Below are 21,544 nucleotides of genomic sequence, written 5' to 3'. Positions count from 1 at the left end.
TTCAAGAGTGGGAAGGACTTCTTAAAAAAATAGGAAAGCCCCAAGTCGTAAGTGAAATACTCAAATATTTGATTACATAAAATTAAAAATTTCTGTAGTATGATTTCCTGTTAACTATGGACAAAGTTAACAGATAGCTGACAGACTGGGAGAAAATATTGTGCAATGTCTAAAACCAACAGGAAAGTATAGAAGGTACAGAGGTATAGAAGACTAAAAGTCAGTAAGAAAAAGAAACCCCAGTGACGATGGGCAAAACTTATGAACAGGCAGCAATATACAGAAAGGAAACCTCAAAGGCTAACCAGCATCATGAGATGCTCAAATATAGTATAATCTGAAAACTACAACAGTAAAGAAGAAGAATATATCACTTTGACCTTTTAGACCACCAAAAAAAAATGAGTACATTGGACACTGACAAGTGTTGGTGAAAATGTAGGATCCTAGGTTCTTTTATATAATGCAAGTAGACTGATGCAGCTATACTGGAGGGCATTTTGGCGTCTGGCTTCAGTTGGATTAAGTATATGCATACCTGATTATCCAGTGTTCTAGCTTGGGTATACATCCTAAAGAAATATAGATCCCAAGGTCCATAAAAGGGCATGTATGAAGATGTTCATGCATGTTAAGTCATTGGTTGTAGTGGTGGGAGTTGGAGACCATCTAGCTGCCCACCAGTGGGGAAATGAATAAATAGAATGTGAGGGATCCACTTCCTGGAGTATTCTGCAACATTTAGAAGCAGTGGACTAGATGTATACACATCAATATGAGTATATCTTTAAAACATGATACTAGGTAAAAACATAAAGATAAAACCAGAATAAGATCTGTGTATAATACTAGACACAGACAGTTAAACCTCTTGCAGTCAGGTTTGTTTAGGAATACAAAAAAATTGGATTTTAGAAAAAGAAAAGGCAGCATCTCATGATTGAACACAATATTTCTGCAGCCAAATGTAGGAATGGGTTACATTAAGTGGATAAAGGCTACAAATAACCTCATGTCCCGTGCATCAGATTTTACTAAGTGAGTTTAAGGAAAAACTTTTGGGGTCCAGAGCTGTGAGGTTTCAGAATTGTGGATAAGCAATTGCAGACTTGTGTTTACTTTAATGAGAAGAATATATTCAAAATGGTACATGTTATACAAGGACACTTGCAAACAAATGAAATGTGCTAAACATATTAGGATAGATCCCACTGAGGAGTGATGGGATGAGGAATGGGGATAAAAAATATATATAAATATAAGGATGTGTGTGTGTGTTAGTCTCTCTGTCGACCTTTGCAACCCCATAGATTGTAGCCTGCCAGGCTTCTCTGTCCATGGAGTTTTCCAGGCAAGAATACTGGAGTGGGTTGTTTGCAAACTTTAATTGTAGTTTGGTATACTCAGATAGTTTTTCTATTAGTCATTCTTTTCCCATTGAGTTTGAGCAGTGGACCAATCTGAGATCTCATCTAATAGATCCATCACTGGTAATCAGAGGTCTTTTCAGATATTTGGCAGAATGTTTTAAGGTCTTGTATCACTGTTTCTCAGCTGGACGTGGTCTTGTTCCCCAGAGGACGTTTGGCAATGTCTGGAACAGTTTTTGGTTGTTATAATGGGGACAGGGATTGCTACTGGCATCTAGTGGGTGGAGAAATGATGCCACGTGCTACTCAACATCCTATAGTACACAGGATGGCTTCTCCCACCCCCAAACTGAAATAAGTTACACTGTCCAAATTATCAGTAGTGCGGGATACCTGCAGCTGTACCAAAAAATCAGTAGTTGCTCAGACTACCTGCCTTTGTTGTTATTCTCCTTAGAAGACAATTTCACAGTCATAGACTCTGAACTGAAGACTTAGCACTGTATCTTTGGTGCCATGATTTAGAGTAGCATCCCATTCTTGGAAGAAGTGAGGTTCCAAAGAGGTTTGTGATCTGTGTGTCAATGTGAATCTGTAAGTAGGTATTGTAAACATAACATAGTGAGGACTCTGCTGTTAGTTTTCCTGCAGTTCTATTCTATAGGGATCATTGAATTTGACCATAAATCAGCTGGTGTTCTCACGCCCCACCTGACAGAGTGGGGTCCAGTACAGCTCTGCTCCTGAAAGGTGACCTGTCAGGGTAAGAAGCAGAGTCTTATATTCCTGTTATGTGCCAAAGAATTGATGCTTTTGAACTGAGGTGTTGGAGAAGACTCTTGAGAGTCCCTTGGACTGCAAGGAGATCCAACCAGTCAATCCTAGAGGAAATCAGTCCTAAATATTCATTGGAGGGACTGATGCTGAAGCTGAAGCTCCAATACTTTGGCCACCTGATGTGAAGAACTGACTCATTGGAAAAGACGCTGATGCTGGGAAAGATTGAAGGCAGGAGGAGAAGGGGGATGACAGAGGATGAGATGGTTTGGCATCACTGACTCGATGGATATGAGTTTGAGCAACCTCTGGGAGTTGGTGATGGACAGGGAAGCCTGGTGTTCTGCAGTCCATGGGTCACAAAGAGTCTGACACGACTGAGGGACTGAACTGAACTGAACTGAATAGACAAGCCTCAGGCATGACATGTTAATGAGGCTGGTTCCATGGAGCAATTTTTTTTTGGCAGTGAAGTGTTTTAGCAGCAGGGAGAAAAGTAGTGAGCTGAGCCAGAAAGACTGACTTTGCATCTACGATCAGAAGACCTTAATTCTAGCTGCCTTCTGCTACTTGGTAGCTGTATAAACTAAGACAGGCCACTGCCTTTCCTAATTTTCATATCTGCAAAATGGAGATGGTAATGCCTGGTTGCCTAGTTTAGTCATGCGGATGATATTATATAATCAATCACCAGGTAAGTATTTGTAAAGTTGAAGAGAGTCATCACTATGAAATACCACTACACAGTGACAGGGGTAGTTAAGATTTTTGGATTAAGGCACAGGGTCACTAGTTTCTTCCACAGCTGCCTCTTGGCAGTCTTTTAAATGTTAAGTGGCAACTTCCCAATGAGGGGAAAGGGGAGTCCTAAACGTTCATAGTATTGTTTCTATAGGCAACATTTATATGTTATCATACTGTCTTAAATAACCTCAAAAATACTGACAGTGGTCTTCAAGAAAAAATTTCCAGGAAAGATGTTATTATTGCTCATTGGTGCTCCAGAATAAAGGTTTTTACGAATATTGTTGCAAATTTTTCTGCATCTTGAGACAGTTTAACAAACAAACAAGCAAAAATGATATGGCTCCTGGCCATCACAGCCTCATGCCTAATGAGATCACCTGATGCTTAGACATTAAAAAGAAAAAGATGATAAATTTGATTATATAAAGAACAAACATTTCTACAACAAAAGGATACCATAGATAACATTTAAAGACAAATAATAACCTAGAAAAAAAAACATTTGCAACAGTATGTGACAGATCAAGGGCTCATCTCCTTAGTATATGAATATGAATATTAAAAAGAAAAAATTCAACAATCCAATAAAAAATGGGCAAAGAATATGAATAGACATTTTGAAGAAAGATATAAATTACTTAGAAACATACGACAAATAGCTGCACTTAAAACTAGATAAATGCAAATTAAAATGATTAGATACGGTTTTTAGCCTCACACTTCACAAAACTAAAAAGTTTGATGAGTTATAGGTATGTTGAAATTGGTTGCCATATTATGTTGGAGGGAGTGTAATCTAGTGCAATCTATTGGAAGTGTTAGTTGGCCATAGCTATTAAAATTTAAAAAAATACATATATACTTTTTCTCAGCATTTCTATGTCCAAGAATTTATCCTATACACTATTTGCACATATTAGAGAAGGAACTGTCAACCCACTCCAGTATTTTTGCCTGGAGAATCCCATGGACAGAGGAGCCTGGCGGGTTACAGTCCATGGGGTCGAAAAGAGTTGGACACAACTGAGCAACTAACACTTTCACATATACATGAGGACTTATTTCCATTGAAAGTATTATTTTTAATATCAAAGACCTAGAATACTCTAAATGTCCATTAATAGGGCTTATTTCATTAAAAGACAGTTCATCTTTTCAATGGACTCTTCAGTGTAGCTTGAGTTAGATTTATATGTGTGATAGGAACAACCTTCATTATATGAAAATTCATGTGAGGAAATTCCCTAGCAGTCCAGTGGTTAAGACTTCACCTTCCAATGCAGGGAGTGTGGGTTTGACCCCTGGTTAGGCAGTTAAGATCCCCCAGGCCTCGTGACCAAAAAATCCAAAAGACATAAAACAGAAGCAATGTTGTAACAAATTCAACAAAGACTTTGAGAATGGTTCACATTTGAAAAAAATCTTGAAAAAAATAGTTATGTGAAAAATCAAGGTTCAGGGACTTCCCTGGAGGACAAGTGGTTAAGACTCCACACTTCAAATGCAAGGTGCAGTGGTTCCATCCCTGGTCAGGGAAATAACATCCCACATGCTGTGAGCCATGCCCCCCCAAAAATTAAGGCTCAGTGTCCACTGTGTAGTATGCTTCTGTTTGTGCAAGGAAAAAGTATATACATATATATTTATACACACACATATGTATGTACACATAGATGTCAGTATAGTATCAACATAGATCTACATTCATAAGAGCATAAAAAATCAATGACCATTTCCACTAGAGAAGGAGATTGAATCTTTAAAGTACAGAGAAAATCTGATTTTTTGTTTGTTTTCTTTATTGTTTGAATTATTTAACATTCAAATATATTGCAGCTTTATTTATTTTTGTTTTGCTTTATTTGTCTTTTAAAAGATCACCTACTGGCAGGTGAAGTGAACTTCCCAGAGAGCTGCTGGGCCCATTCTGATAGCTCTTAAAAGTTTTTTTATTGAAACATAGTTGATTTACACTGTTGTATAATCTCTGGTGTTTCTCAGGTGGCACAGTGATAAAGAATCCACCTGCCATTGCAGGAGATACTAGAGACTCGGGTTCCATCTCTAGATTGGGAAGATCCCCTGGAGAAGGAAATGGCAACCTACTCCAGTATTCTTGCCTGGAAAATTCCATGGACAGAGGAGCCTGGTGGGCCAGAGGTCCATGGTGTCACAAAGAGTCGAACGTGACGGAGCACACATGCGCATGTATTCCGTCCATTCATTCATCCATCCATCCCTTTATCATTTCAGTCTGTTTTGAAGAGTATTCTGCACATGTGCTACACATCTTTCGATCTTCTCTTTTAACTATTATGTGACTCACTTTCTTTCACTGGCTGGAGCCTTTCTAGCCTCTGGCCTGGTACAGTGGAAAGACCATGGGCTTTGCAGAACTGGTTTAAAATCTAAACATCCATCACTTTCTGTTTTCTTTTTTAATTGCAAAGTAAGTTTATTGATGACAACTTTATATAATTTACTCCCTATATTTGATGTTACAAACTTTAGGGTCTTTGAGATATGCAGGATCCTTATATGTAACTGGCATAACTCCCTATATTTGAGCTCTCTTAATTCTTTTTGTGATTTCTTTGTTTCTTCCCATAAAGACCTGTTATGTGCCTCCCATAAATGCATCCAGTAAATGGAGACATAAACTGGGATAAAAGCTGTATATTCTTACAATCTACACGGTTTCCACACAAGATATAATTTTTCAGAGGCTCTTTATGAGGATTTTCCATTGGAGCAGGCAGATCCTCCTTGCTTGTTATCTGTTTATATTGTGAACAATTTCTTCACAGCACTGCACGAGTCCCGGAATTTGTGAGGCAGACAGCAGCTGTCACGAAATGCGTCACCTTTCTCCTTCCTAGCCTACTGCAAGAGCTACCACAGAGGCCATGGTCCTTGCTCCTCCCCTTCCCTCCATCGTTTTCTAACTGTACAGTTTTCGGTTATTTCATTAACTTTTCTGAACTCCTATAAAACAGGAAGAAAAACACCTACCTGCTGGGATTGTTGGGACAATTTATTGGGATCATGTACACACAGCTGGCCAATGGGTGAGGCCCTGTAACCCAGCAGCCTTGCCCTTAGTATGTTAGCATGTTGATAGTTTCCTTTTGTGGGGCTGGTTTCTAAACAGTGATTGATGAGGTTTTAAATAATCCCTGGAGGGCCATCACAAGCCCTATTCTTCAGTGAGTAGAAGGGCTGAGGTTAGTGTTTTGATGCTGTATGGCCCCTCATGTGGAAGGAAACAGATTATTCCTTTTTTTGTTGTCTTAGTTAAGACAATCCTTTTTTGATTCTTAAAAAACAGTGAAAATTTCTCAACATACAAGACCTGAAAAGCAGGCTAGCTAGTACTAGCTTTTTTAAAGTCTCCAAATAGTCATTTTTATAGTTTTATATAGTCATTATTCATGTTTATTTTCCAGTGTTTTTTATTCCTCCACATTTTTATGATCTTATACCAGAGATAATTGTTCTTTCTGCCTAAAGGGCTCCTATTAGATTTCTTTGTTTTAAAGCACAGGTCTGCTGGCAACAAATCCTCTTACTTTTTGTCTTAAATGTTTTTATTTCACCTTAATATTTGAAATATACTTTTGCTTGGCCGTTATTTTCTTTTAGCATTTAGAAGATGTTATCCCAGAGTCCTTTGACTTCCGTTACTTCTGTTTCTCATTGTTCTCCTGAGGGTAATATGGAAGATAGTCTGACTGATTTTAGGGAGGATTTTCTTTTTTTGTTTTGTTTTCTTGGAAATTTGGTTATGCTATTCCTAGATGTGTTTTCCTTTGGATTTATCTTGCTCAAGGTTTGTAGTACTTCTTGAACCTATAACTTGATCCCTTTAAATCTATAACTTGATACCTTCAAATTGATTTTGAAAAATTCTCAAATATTGCCCCTATTGCTCCAATTCAGTTTCACTCTAGAACCCTTCTGGAATTTTAATTACACATATGTTCAACCTTTTCACAATGTCTTACATATCTTTATGCTATTTTCTGTATTTTTCACCTTTTTCTTCTTTTTTTGATTTGGATGCTTCCATCTGGATATTTTCTATTAACCAATCTTCTGAATTGCTAATGCATTTTTCATCTATCTAAACTGTTGTTAAATTCATTTACTGAACTTTAATTTCATCTGTCTAAACTGCTATTAAATTCATTTATTATATTTTGCAGTTTGGGAATTTATATTTGGCTTTTTATTTTTAATACATAGATTTTAAATCTCTGATGAAATTCTCCATCTTGTCATCTATTTTCTTGAACATGTTGATCACAGTTATTTTGCATTCTGTGACAGATAATTCTAGTGTCTGGATCATCTCTGTATCTGTTTCTATTGTGTATTTTTTCTCTTGCTCCGTCCCTTTGTATGTCTGGTAATTTTTGATTGAATGCCAGACATTGCATATGAAAAGTTATAAAGACTCTCAATGATGTTAACTCTGGCAAATGGTCAGATTAAAAGCAGAATACCTTAAACTAATAAGGGAATAAGCTGACTTGAGCCTGGATTTTTAAGCCTTTACAGGGCTGATCTGCATCTCAGAGATCAGATCAGATCAGTCGCTCAGTCGTGTCCGACTCTTTGTGAACCCATGAATCACAGCACGCCAGGCCTCCCTGTCCATCACCAACTCCCAGAGTTTACCGAGACTCACATCCATTGAGTCAGTGATGCCATCCAGCCATCTCATCCTCTGTCATCCCCTTCTCCTCCTGCCCCCAATCCCTCCCAGCATCAGAGTCTTTTCCAATGAGTCAACTCTTTGCATGAGGTGGCCAAAGCACTGGAGTTTCAGCTTTAGCCTCATTCCTTCCAAAGAAATCCCAGGGCTGATCTCCTTCAGAATGGACTGGTTGGATCACCTTGCAGTCCAAGGGATTCTCAAGAGTCTTCTCCAACACCACAGTTCAAAAGCATCAATTCTTTGGCACTCAGCCTTCTTCACAGTCCAACTCTCACATCCATACATGACCATACGAAAAACCATAGCCTTGACTAGACGAACCTTTGTTGGCAAAGTAATGTCTCTGCTTTTGAATATGCTATCTAGGTTGGTTACCCTTATTTCTAGAATGTAGTTCAATCAGTTCCACTGAAAGCAGGAAATGTTTACAAAACCCACTCTGCTTTGCTAGGCTCTGAGTGCTAATGTTTATTTATCCAGCACTATGGTACTGTCATTCGGAGAAGGCAATGGCACCCCACTCCAGTACTCTTGCCTGGAAAATCCCATGGATGGAGGAGCCTGGTAGGCTGCAGTCCATGGGGTCGAGGAGAGTTGGACATGACTGAGCGACTTCACTTTCAATTTTCACTTTCCTTCATTGGAGAAGGAAATGGCAACCCACTCCAGTGTTCCTGCCTGGGGAATCCCAGGGATGGGGGAGCCTCGTGGGCTGCCATCTATGGGGTCGCACAGAATCGGACACGACTGAAGTGACGCAGCAGCAGCAGCAGCAGCAGCAGCATGGTACTGTCATTAGCTCTGTTTAGTTTCTCAGTCTCTTAATAGCCTTTTGTTCTGCCTCTCTAACTCTTGGTCTGCTCTGCTTACTAATTGGCAAATATGTAGAGGTAAAAACTAGATAATTCTATTTAAATCAGTTCTCTGCACTTTTTTCCCCTCCAAAATCTTAGTGTCTCAAGTCCTGGTTGTTTCAGTGGCCCTGAGCTTCAATATTTGTCTCTCCAATGAGTCTGCCAAAACTCCTGCTCACCTTTTCTGCTTTTCAAAAGCCACTTTCTGCTCAGGTTCTCTATCCTCTATCCATTATGCATGTGAGTCAGCAGATACTCAGTAGGGATTGTAGAATGTCAGGTTTGTCTTAATGAGTTTGCTTTCTTTTAGGGATATTGATTTGCCTCTTGAAGCCCTGGCTACCTCAGTGGCTCTTCAATGTTTTCAGACATTAACATTAAAAAAAAATTTTTTTTAGTTCTTCTAGCTATTTTCATGGGAAGATTTTTTTTTTTTTTTTAAACTACAAGCCAGCCTGCCATGGCTAGAAATAGAAACCAAATAGCCCTTTTAAATACAGGGTCTGCTAGGCATTCCAAAGTTAAAGCTTAAATTCAGAGTGATTATGACAATGGATGGACTTCTTCTTTTTAAAAATAATATACTATCCTTGGCACTAGAAGAGCTGTGATGAACACAGAATAATAGGAATGACCTTTGGGACTTCCCAGGTGGCGCTAACGTTAAAGAACCTGCCTGTCAATGCAGGAGATATAAGAGATGCGGGTTAAGATATAAGAGATCCTTGGGTTGGGAAGATCCTCTGGAGAAGGAAATGGCAGCTCACTCCAGTATTCTTGCCTGGAGAATTCCATGGACAGAGGAGCCTGGCAGGCTACAGTCTGTGGGGTTGCAAAGAATTGGACGTGACTGAAGCTACTTAGCACAGGCTCCCCTGGTACCTCAGCTGGTAAAGAATCCACCTGCAATTCAGGAGGCCCCAGTTTGATTCCTGGGTCAGGAAGATCCCCTGAAGAAGGCATAGGCTACCACTTCAGTATTCTTGGGATTCCCTGGTGGCTTAGTGGGTAAAGAATTGGGTTTGATCCCTGAGTTGGGAAGATCCCCTGGAGAAGGGGATGGCTACCCACTCCAGTATCCTGGCCTGGAGAATTCCATGGACAGAGGAGCCTGGCAGACTACAGTGTATAGGGTGGCAAAAAGTTGGACATGACTGAGCAACTTTCACTTTCAGTTTTCACTTAGCACAGCACAGCATATGACATAGGTATTATCATCCCCATTTTTATAGATGAGGAAATTGAGGAACAGGACATCTTAGTGAGTCACTGAAAATTATATTTAGCAAGGAACGGTACTGGGATTTGAATCTATGTGGGCTCTGATATTCTTAGCAGAAGCTTAGAACTTTAAACAAGGTCTTATTATTGAGAAGGTAATATGATAATCTTTCTTTCTCTTCTGTAACAGGTAATGAGAAATATACAGAGAGACCTTTACACCATAGCATCCTTCAGGAACTCATTGCATCCTTCTTTTCCATTTGTATCCCCTGCATGCCTTGCCCAGAGATGGGCACATGCAGAATCACAATAAAACCTTTTGATTTCCAGGTTGGAACTGAGATCTGAAGTTATGTTTTATCATTTGTCCTGTTGCTTTTCTTATGTTACTGTTAAGAATTCAGCAACACATATGGCACTTGAGAAAATGAATTTTAGGGTTACACCGTATGATTGTGTAGGCCAAAGAGATAGTTTAGAGCAAAATCTACCCTGCGCTTTGCTTGTCAAACTAAGTGATAGCCACTGCAGCAAGGAGGAAGAAGTACCTTTCTCTTACTCAGATTCTGGACAATTCCAAGAATTTTTCCTTGTCTATCTCACAAGAAGCATTACCCATCTTTTTTGGCCAAACCAGTTGGACAGAAAGACGTCTAAACCCAACTGCTTGTTATCATATACTTCTGTTTATTTGGGACCCACTGCAAGGGAAATTTACAGGGTCTGATAACACTGATCTCAGAGTAGGGAGAAGGAAAATAGGGCAGGAAAACACTGGCCGTATTTGTACTTCAGAAAGGGAAGAGTTGAATCAGTTTTCTGTCCCGAGATGCTACCTTTGGTATCAGACCAGAGTAGATTTCCAGAGAAGAAACTCCAGGTGAAAGCAGCAGTCAGGACCTTTTCTGATATCCTACAATTTCATTTCCTCTGTTGTTTTCACAGCATGAAATGCCCCAGTGTTTCTCTCCTAACCAATGGTGTAAATTTACCCAGTGTCAAGGAACTTCAAAGAACTTGGTGGTGGTACTGGTTTAGTCGCTAAGTCGTGTCCATCTCTTGCGATCCCATGGACTGTAGCCTGCCAGGCTCCTCTGTCCATGGGATTCTCCAGGCAAGAATGCCGGAGTGGGTGGCCATTTCCTTCTCCAGCGGATCTTCCTGACCCAGGAATCAAACCCAGGTCTCCTGTATTGCAAGCAGCTGATTTACCAACTGAGCTATGAGGGAAGCCCAAGGAACTTAAAACTGTATATTTATTCTACTGATAGTAATAGCCTTTTAGACAATGGACACAGAGCACTATTGAGCAGTTTCTCTCCATCAGCTGAGAACCAATGTTTCCACACCCAGTAAATATTTAGCTCTATAGAAAGATTAATCAAATATATTCCCATAAAGCACTTGAAATTGATCTATTTTGGATTAAATAGAGCTAAACTAATTTCCTGCAGCAATTTTAGGACATCTATCTAATAAACAAGTTTCCACAATTGATTTCATTTATTAATACCTTGGGATCATCTCAACTGAAGAGTCTGAGAATAGTCAAATAAAAAACTCACAGAATTCTAAGCAAAGTTCCAGCGGACCTTTCAGATTATTAAATAATTAGAAAAACTTTTTCTTTGTTAAGTTGTTCAGGGACTTTTTTTTAAAAAAGACATTGATCTCTTCTGAGAGGCTGTGACCAAAACATAATAGATTGAAGGTTATGAAGTCTGTTTATAATGATGAATTACAAGGCTGTTTATGTTGATTCCTTCTCTTGCTGGAAAAAAAATCCAAATTTGAGCCATTGACCCTTAAATAAATATTTCCCTTGGAATAATAAAGAAAAACATACCATTGTTAAAATAATGTATAGAGGGTAGATAACACCTTTCAGTAGACCCTTTTTGCTTCCAGGTGGAAACCAAATAGGTGAGTATTTTTAGAATACTGAGGCTTTGTGTATGGATACAATAATTGAGTGACTTCAGCTATTTCAACAGGGAAGCTTGGTACTTTTTATGACTGTGTTTAGGGGATTTTGCACCCAAATATTGCTCTGGCTAGCAGTAATTTGGGGAAGGGTGATGTTACTGGTTACTGGTAACATTAACTACATGAGAGCTGCTAATATTGACTACCTGATACGTTCTAGGGCCTGAACTAAGCAATTCTATGTTATTTAATTTAACCCTCACAGCAACTCTTTGAGCTAGATAACCATTACTATCCCTGATTTACAAATGAGGACACTGAGCTTTAGTGAGGTTAAATAACTTCCCTAAGATAGTAGAGCTGGGATTTGAACCCAGCATCTCTTTGCTACTCTCTTAAAATGCTGTGGCATGAGCGGGATGGTTGAGAGTAGTGGGAGAGTCTAAGTTAATATAAACTTTTTGGAAAGCAGTTTTGAAATACTTATCAAAAGACTCATTTTTTGACCAAGTAATTATACTTCTGAGGGTCTAGTTTAGGACATTGTTTAGAGATTTAAATAATGATTATGTATAAGGATATTCACTGAAACATTATTTATAAGAGTTTATAATATAGATTGAAAACTAATGTTCTCTAGCCCCTATTAATTGTAATAGACACATAATATAAATTATGACAAAGGCATAGTTGGAACATTGTGTATCTTTTAGTAATAATATTAAAAAATGTATTTGGGGGAAAAAGTTCAGAATTCGTTGTCAGGTGAAAAAGAGAGATGTAAAACTGTACATATATAGTATGATCATAGTGATGTTTAGAAAGGAAGGAAATCCAGCAAAATGTCTTCTGTGAATAATGAATTATGAGTAGTTTTTATTTTCTCCTTTATGCTTTTTGATATTTAAAATATTTTTCTAGAATGAGTACAAAGTACTTTCATAACCAGAAGAAAATACTATTATTAATTTGTTTAAAGAACAGTAAATTAGCCAACATTGCAATTTCCATTATCAGCAAATCACCTTTCTTCTTTGAATTAAAAAAATTTCTTTTGCTCTTAGTCTTATTTTTTGCTGTGCAATTTCTATACTATCACTGGAGAAGAAATCCTTATCCCAAGCAGATAATTACCTTGGGAGAGAGTAAAGCCCTGTGTTTACTCAAACCTTGCCCTAAACACTGTCTGTGGGTGCTCTCCTTGTGCTCACTCAGCCGTGTCTAACTCTTTGTGACCCCACAGGCTGGGCCCATCAGGCTCCTCTGTCCATGGGATTCTCCTGGCAAAAATACTGGAGTGGGTTGCCATTTCCTCCTCCAGGGAATCTTCCCCATCAAACCCATGTCTCCTGTCTGCTGTCTCCTGCACTGGCAAGAAGATTCTTTAGCATTGAACCACCTGGAATCCCTAAAGTATTTATTGGGCTGCTCTGGGTCTTAGTAGTGGTTATGTGGGATCTAGTTCCTGGACCAAGGATCAAACCCAATCCCCCTACATTGGAAATGTGGAGTCTTATTAACCACTGAACCACCAGGGAAGTCCCAAGCTCTCTTTGGACACATTTAAATCCCCTGAACCTTCCCAGAAGATTGTAAGGAGACACTCAAAGGCAGGGCCCAGGGAACTGTAATCAAAGTGCATCAGAATTGAAGAACGTGGTCAGAATGTGTCCCCTGAAACTGACACTAAGCAAAATAATAGGATAGAGCTTCTTCCTACAAAGTAAAGGTGCCTTCAGAGAAAATTTGTGAATATTCTTTTGTTTATCCAGTATATATTTATAGATCACCTTCCATGTTAAAAATTCTGTGTTAGGAGGACTTGGGAAAGTTCATATGGATTTAAGTCAGCCGTGATGAACCCATGTGGCTGCCTGAGTTTTTATTAAGATGATAGAGGTCTCCAATCATGGGAGCAGGGAATCTCTCAGCTTAGTTAAGATGCCAGCAAAAGGAGTTTTCAGATCCCATTGAAGTTGGGAGATATCCTAAGACTTCATAATAAGACCTGCATGATGGACGCTTAAATCGCTTTCCATATACATAGTCCTACATGTGTTCCATTCTTGCCAGACCCTAGTCATAAGTGGGAAAGTGGAGTTGGGAGAGGGGAAGAAGGAATGCAGACATCTATTAAGCAGTGTTTAGTGAATAGAAGACTAAGCAGTGGTAAAACACAGCTAAAACAGACCCAGTTCCATCTTTCTTCTCCTTTTAATAGTCTCAGGCTAGAGTCTCATTCCTTTAGCCAAGATCATAACGAGTTGGAACACCTCTACAAGTGCTCGTCCCTAATTCTCCGGTCTGACCTGGCCACCTCTCCATCTGGATTTCCCACAACGCTCCCTCTTATTCCAGTCTCTCCAGAGACACTGGCTTTTTGGCCATGATGCATGCCAGCCGTGTTCCCACGTCAGATGTTTTGGCTTTCCTGTTCCCTCTCTGTACTGTTGTCCCCACAGGCATGCACATGTCTGATATCATGTCTCTTCCTCATAGTCCCTTCCCCACCATCTTATGTAAAACACTCTATTTCCTCCCCTGACCCCTGGGGCTCTCCACCCCGCTACTCAGTTTTATTGTGCTTTTGTAACACTTACCACTATTTGACAATATATGTTTAGTTGTTTGTTTATTGTCCTACATTAGAATGTACATTCCATAAGGGCAGAGACTTTGTCCATTTTATTCACTATTGTATTTCCAGCACATAGAACAGTGTTTGCTACATAGTAAGTGCTCAAAAAATAGTTATTGTGTAAATGAATAAACATACTTTTCTGGAGGGTGGTTTGGGAATATGTGTCAAAACATAAAATGATATATACCTTTGACCTAGCTAATCCAACTTCTTTGATTTGTGTTAAGGAGACAATCATACAGTTGAAAAATAACATACACAATGAGGTTAATCACAGGATTGTTTAGAGCAACACACAGAATAAGAATCCAAATATCCATCAGTGGAACACTGTGACAGAGGCAAACTGATTGACATCATTATATGTAGATCAATATTTATCAAAATGGAAAAATGTTTACAACGTATTAGAGGGTGAGGAAAATTGACTCTGGAAGAGCTTGTATGGAATAATTGCATCTAATAAGATTCTATCATATGTTGTATGTATCTGTGTATAGAATAATGTGAGGGCAAGTATTCACCAAAATAATAACAGTAATCTTGGTGGCTGAGAGTGGGATTTGGGGTAATTTTTACTTATCCTGTATACTTTGTGTATTTTTTTAAATAAATGAATTTGTATATTTCTGAAACAAATTTAAACAAAGTTAATAGAGCTGTTTTATAAAGTTTTTTCTACTTCAGAGTCGATTTTAGTTTGCCCTGTGTCACAGTAGCACCCAGGTGACTGACTCGCGATGCCTGAGGAAGTGCTGCAGGTTCATCCCGGTTCCTGCAGGAGTGGTTCGCTGAGCTTCTAGATGTTTTAGTGCCTTTTCTGCATTGCCCTGCCACTGCCCTAATAAACACTCTTTCCTGGTTACACGGCCCTGATAGCAGCTGCCCCCTATTCCTGCCCCCTCCTGTCTGTCTTCTCCAATGGAGCAAACTACAGTGGCTCCCCATGACCCACAATGGACCCCACACTCTCGGCTGGTCATCCGGAGCCGTCCACACACACAGCCCCAGCTTCTTTCCCTGACCTTGTCCTCAGCCACTCCATTATTCTGCCGTTTCATCTGCCTGGTGTCTTGGGCTGTGTCCTAATGCCCGCCTTTCTTTTTCTCTGGAATTCCTTCTCTTTTGGCCCATCTCACCTTTGTCTTTTTCAATCAAAACCCTACAGAATGACCTTCCAGAAAAACTATGGTACCTAAAAATCTGTATTAATCCTTTGCCTCTTAGGAAATGAGTTTCTTCTGGTTTACGTAATGGGTATGTATGACTGGTAAGCTCTTCGAAGGCAGGAAGTGTGTCTTATGCTTCCTCACATTATGCATTGAATCTATTTGTTTATTCATTCAGCAGATTTTTGTTAAGCACTTGCTGTATACATGACCCTGGGCTAGGTTCTTCTTCTTTTTTTCTGTGATAGGTTCTTGAAGAGAACAGTGAACACACAGGAACTTCTAGTCCAGGATGCCACTATGGAGGGCCTTACTCGTCTTCAGTCTCTGGAGTGATAAGCTTCCTTATAAACTGCACATCTACCGGTAATGCAGATGTGCCTTCAACAAGGGAATGGTTTGTAAGGAAGAGGGATCAGTAACTTACACTTGATTCTCTCTATTATCAATAAGGACTAACAGAAAGGTTTTTGAAAAGAAATAGTCTCTTCTCTTGGTCCTTCAGGCACTACAGACCCTAGACTGTATAGAAGGAAACCTTCATCAGATTTCTTTTTTTTTAATATGCGTTTGGCTTTTTGTTATTACTATGTTTTAACAGATATTTATTTATTTGTGGCTGCGCTGCGTCTTCGTTGCTGGGCGAGGGTTTTCTCTGGTTGCAGCGAGTGGGGACTACTCTCCATCGCGCGTGTCAGCTTCTCATCGTGCTGATTTCTCTTACTGCAGAGCGTGTGTTCTAGGGCTCATTCCGTAGTCGGGGTGCACAGGCTTAGCTGCTCTGAGACATGCGGGATCTTCCTGGATCAGGGATCCACCCTGTGTCCCCTGTGTTGGCAGGTGGATTCTTAGCCACTGGACCACCAGGGAAATCCTATCAGATTTCTTGATGAACAAAGTCTACTGAACCAGGCAAGCTTCCTGCTGAAGAGAGGGCTGTCATAATACTAGAAGTGAGATCCTGAATGTTCCCAGACCTTTATGAACTGTCAAATGGATCATTCTAGGATATAATTTCCTCTGTGAACTGGAGCAATTATGTAATATCATACCATGTACTTCCTAAGTTTTTCATGATATTAGAAACCATGAGGTTAAATCTAAGAATGTTGAGTTTACTGTTTTTTTTTTAATTTAAAATATAAAGTTATTAAATTTCTTTGGCAGCCCAGTGGTTAAGACTCTGACCTTCCATTATAGCGGCAAGGGTTCAATCCCTGTTTGGGGAACTAAGATCCCACATGCCTCACAGTGTGGTTAAAAAAAAAAAAGTGAAGTTATCATCAATAAGTTGGAAAAGTTACAAAAATATGAGAAAGAAATCAAAGATCTCAGCAGCTAAATTAATGAAATTCACACATCTCAGTACTTACCCTAGGTGTTTTAGGGGGATTCTTGGTCAATAATTCCCCTTGCTTTGCCAGGTCAAAAATTAAGTCGTTAATTCATTTTATTGAGAAGTGAATGAAAGATTCAGAACTCTCAGAGACAAACATAATTTAAAAGGCATTTTCAATAGAATCCCTTTTGCTGTCTACTCAAGGTAACATTAAATATTGATCAATAATGTTATTGCTAGATTTTTTTCCTTTTGTCTCAAAGGTCTCAATGGGTATAGTTGCCTAACCCCTTTCTTTAACCAAGATGATTCTCAATAGACATCCAATTACGACATTTCCTTTCTCATTTAGACACTGAAAAGTCAACATTATTTTAATAGAAATATCACAAAGTAGCCTGTATCTGTAGTTTTTCAAGACACAGAGCAAATGTAGGATTTTTCAAAGGTATCTTTTTTCTTTTTTTTCTATTAGGAAAAATGGCCATAAAGAGGACCATGCATTATATTTTTAAAATTTGTTTGTTTTTTAATTTTTACAATGTTGTGTTGGTTTCTGCCATACAACAAAGTGAATCATCCATAATTATACATATATCCCCTCTATCTTGAGCCTTCCTCCCTTCTCCCCATCATACCCCTCTAGGGCATCACAGACTGGGCTCCCTGTGCTGTACAAAAACTTCTCATCAGCTAACCATGTATCATTACACATGATACTGTATATTAGGGCTTCCTTGGTGCTCAGATGGTAAAGAATCTGCCTGCAATACAGGAGACCTGGGTTCAGTCCCTGGGCTGGGAAGATCCCCTGGAGGAGGGCATGGCAACCAACTCCAGCATTCTTGCCTGGAGAATTCCATGGACAGAGGAGCCTGTGGGCTGCAGTCCATGGGGTGACAAACGAGTCGGACACAACTGAGCCACTAAGCATAGCACTGTAGAGTGTGTGTGTGTGTGTATATATATATATATATATATATAGATGCTACTTTCTCCATTCGTCCCACTCACTCCCTCCCTTTCCTACTATGTCCACAAGTTCATTTTCTAGACCTGAGTCTCCAATTCTTCCCTGCAAATAGGTTTATCAATACCATTTTTTCTAGATTCCATAATATATATATATATATGCATTAATAAACTGTATTTGTTCTTCTCTTTCTGACTTCACTCTGTATTACAGGCTCTAGAAGGATGTAAATATTGGTGTTCTTTAAGAGACAAAGGTCAATAAAATAGACAGTTCTCTGCATCACTTTCCTAACAATGTGGGTTGAAGCAGCCAGGGTGGGTTTGGTGGCTATGTGGGATTAGGGATCAGGCTTCTTCAGTCTTCTTGCTACATCATGACATGCGGCTTCTACTCTGTGGGCCAACAGGACTGTTCTGGCTTTAGTCAGCACATCTGCATTTCAGCTGGTGGGAAGGGGATAGATGGAAGGAGAGAGCACACTTCTTTCTGTGAAGGGTAAAACCCCAAATTTGCGTATATCATTATCATTCTACTTACCTCCCACTGGCCAAAACTTAGCCACATGGCATACCAAGCTACAAGGATGGCTAAGAAATATCAACTTTACTTATGTGGCTTTATGATGAACTAAAAACTCTATTCACGTGTAAGAAGATGAGAATGGAAATAAGGGGAAAACTGGCAGTCCCATTCCCATGTATAAACAAGAAGGGAAAAGACAGGAAAATGAAAATTGGGGACGTTAAGAAAGGGAGAAAGAGAAGGAAAAGTCAAAGGTTGTTTTGGTAAAGGCAGACTATATTTGATGGTGTTTTCTTATTTGCTGTTGTTCAGTTGATTCTGGTTGTCCAAATTTATTTCTCATCACTGCAATTTGCAATGCTATATAACAGACTTAAACTTCTTTTTATCTCTTTTTAGTAGCTCTTAATTATGGAATTCCTTTCAAAGAATAAATATTTGTGGGTGCTTTCTTCAAACCTGAAACTGTAGTAGGTGTCAGACATACAGTGGAGAATAAGAAAGATGAGTCCCTACTTTCCAAGAATGATATGAAAGCATGAGGTGGGGGAACAGATACTAATTGAGTAATGGAAAAGTGATGAATGATAAAAATGAGGGGCACAGGGGGCTATGGTAGCATAGGGGTAAGCACCCAGGCTTTGCTGGGGAGGGAATGATTTCTCCTCTTAAATGTCTTTTGAGTAAGACACCCATATAAGCCTATTAGAATGTGAAACTTATTTTTCACCTTCAATTATTTCACCTTTCAATTATTCTTTTGATCCCAAGAATGTTACATGTGAGCATGCTAAGTTTAGTAATATCCGACTCTTAGTGACCTTATGGACTATAGCCTGCCAGGCTCCTCTGTCCATGGGATTCTCCAGGCAAGAATACTGGAGTAGGTTGCCATGTCCTCCTCCAGAGGAGCTTCCTGACCCAGGGATCAAGCCCATCTCCTGCACTGGCAGATGGGTTCTTTACCACTAGCGCCACCTGGAAAGCCTAGAGGCTAAATAGTCAAGTCCATTTAATTGAATGCGCATATTAAAAAGTAGAGACATTACTTTGCCAACAACAAAGGTCTGTCTAGTCAAGGCTATGGTTTTTCCAGTAGTCATGTATGGATGTGAGAGTTGGACTGTGAAGAAAGCTGAGCGCCGAAGAATTGATGCTTTTGAACTGTTGTGTTGGAGAAGACTCTTGAGAGTCCCTTGGACTGCAAGGAGATCCAACCAGTTCATTCTAAAGGAGATCAGCCCTGGGATTTCTTTGGAAAGAATGATGCTAAAGCTGAAACTCCAGTACTTTGGCCACCTCATGGGAAGAGTTGACTCATTGGAAAAGACTCTGATGCTGGGAGGGATTGAGGGCAGGAGGAGAAAGGGATGACAGAGGATGAGATGGCTAGATGGCATCACTGACTCGATGGACGTGAGTCTGAGTGAACTCCGGGAGTTGGTGATGGACAGGAAGGCCTGGCGTGCTTCGATTCATGGGGTCGCAAAGAGTCGGACACGACTGAGCGACTGAACTGAACTGAATGAAACAACCATGTTGTCAGTATCTACTGTGTCTGAGATACTGGACCAGGCACTCTGAGGGCTACAAAGGAGAACAAGAGAGGGTCTCACATCTTAAGTAGCTCTAGTGAAGGAGACAACAGTGCAACTCAAGGCATCGTGATCAAAAGCTACAGTAGAGATGTCCATGAGGCCTAAAGGGGAAGGCGGATGAATGTTAACTTGCTGTGGGCTCAGTTTCAGGGAGAACATGGCATGCTAGCTGAGCCTTGAATACTGTGATTTGATAGTAGGGTCTTTTAGGAGGACACAGCTGGAACAAAAGGCACAAAATGCAGGGTATGTTTAAGGACTGACCTTTAGTCAAAGGTAGCTGCTGGAGTGCTGGGGACAGAGGGCTGTCATGTGACCCTAGACATGGAAGGTTAGAATAGATGCAGGGAGGCCTGGGTCACAGCACTAAGGACTTTCTTCTGCAGGCCAGGGGAATTTGATAATCAGTTGTACTCTGCTTTTAGATGCTGACCACAGAGAGGGGAAATCTGAGGCAAGAAAGCCAGAAAGGAGGGCTTTATTCTTTAAGTTTATTTTTTATTTTGGGCTGCACTGGGTTTTCATTGCTTCACGGGCTTTCTCTAGTTGTGGTGAGCAGGGACTACTCTGTTGTGGTGCGTGGGCTTCTCCTTAAGGTGGCTTCTTTTGTTGCAGAGCACAGGCTCTAGAGCACGTGGGCTTCAGTAGTTGTGGCTCATGGACTTAGTTGCCCCTCGGCATGTGGGATCTTCCTAGACCAGGGATCAAACCCACGTCCCCTGCATTGGCAGGAGGATTCTTAACCCCTTGGACCACCAGGGAAGTATGAAAGATGGGCTTTAAAATGTAAGGATGAAGGAGAGAGGCCTTAGTGAGGGGGCTGAGCATCTGTTTGTATGTTTGCAGGAGTGAAGATGGGGAGGAGAAGCACAGAGGAGAAGAAAACTCTGAGGTTTTAAACCTGAGCGATTGGGAGGAGGTTGCTGACATTTAGTGCTTCAGGGAAGAAAAGGAGACAAGAAGTGTTGGCTAAACACTCCTGGCTGTCTACCCCAACAGCCATGTCACTGCTCTTCACAGAGCCTGATTTTGTCAAATGTCAACCATTCTCAGCCCTTTAAGAGTGTCCTGATTGGTGTAAGCCAGTCAGCTCAAGGCATTGCCCCTGCAGACTGTCAATGGTTTAGGGGTGGACATGGGACTTAATTGGCCCTCCCCTATTGAGTGCATATTGCTGGTTTGGGAACGCACACTTCATGTACCAAGTGCACAGCAGAGTCAGGTAGCTAGACACTGAGATGGAAAAGGGAAGCCCCAGGGAACTGAAAAGAACAAGATGATCTTAAAGAAAAAAGAGCTGAGAAAATCAACCCCATCAAGTTGTTTATGAACCCCCTCACCCTTGATCTGTACATGTATAGACCTGGCCCTAAATAGGTTGCTGAAGACAACTGAGAACTGAGCTATGTGACAGGCCACCATGCTGGTCTCATACTGGTCCCTGGATGGCACATACAGTAGCCCTGCAAACTCAGAGAATTCAACTGTCATTACGACTGCAACCCACAGAGGACTGGTCAGAACCTGTGACCTGAACCCAACCAGATCAATTGCCTGCTAAGACAGATATATAAAAATGCTCCGTAGGATTTAAACAAGATCCTGAGCCTCATTACCTAACAATCAAAATATCAAATCTACAATCCAAAATTGCCATCATACAAAGAAACAGGGAAATGTC

The 21,544-nt window shown here is 40.2% G+C and overlaps 1 long non-coding RNA gene and 1 pseudogene across 3 annotated transcripts in view; one reads left to right on the top strand and one right to left on the bottom strand.

Moving 5' to 3' along the window:
• The window catches only part of LOC147379420 (uncharacterized), a 57,250-nt gene that overhangs the window by 4,652 nt on the left and 31,054 nt on the right, over window positions 1-21,544 (top strand). The window contains exon 5 of one of the 3 annotated variants that reach the window (XR_015160958.1): window positions 15,677-15,798. The exons of 1 other annotated variant lie outside the window; for it this stretch is intronic. This is a non-coding gene — a long non-coding RNA (uncharacterized LOC147379420). Of the gene's footprint in view, window positions 1-9,879; window positions 10,034-15,676; window positions 15,799-21,544 lie in introns of those variants that run through there. One more of the 3 variants, XR_015160953.1, reaches the window with a different exon arrangement.
• On the bottom strand, window positions 5,374-5,941 carry LOC147379421 (small ribosomal subunit protein bS18m pseudogene; annotated as a pseudogene).

This window comes from Bos grunniens, chromosome 1, assembly GCF_055505025.1.
Source record: "Bos grunniens cultivar Pamir isolate PY7600 chromosome 1, Bosgru_T2T1.0, whole genome shotgun sequence".
Taxonomy (NCBI): Eukaryota; Metazoa; Chordata; class Mammalia; order Artiodactyla; family Bovidae; genus Bos; species Bos grunniens.
Note: the sequence above shows the minus strand (reverse complement) of the source record. Positions and strands in the feature narration are given on the sequence as shown.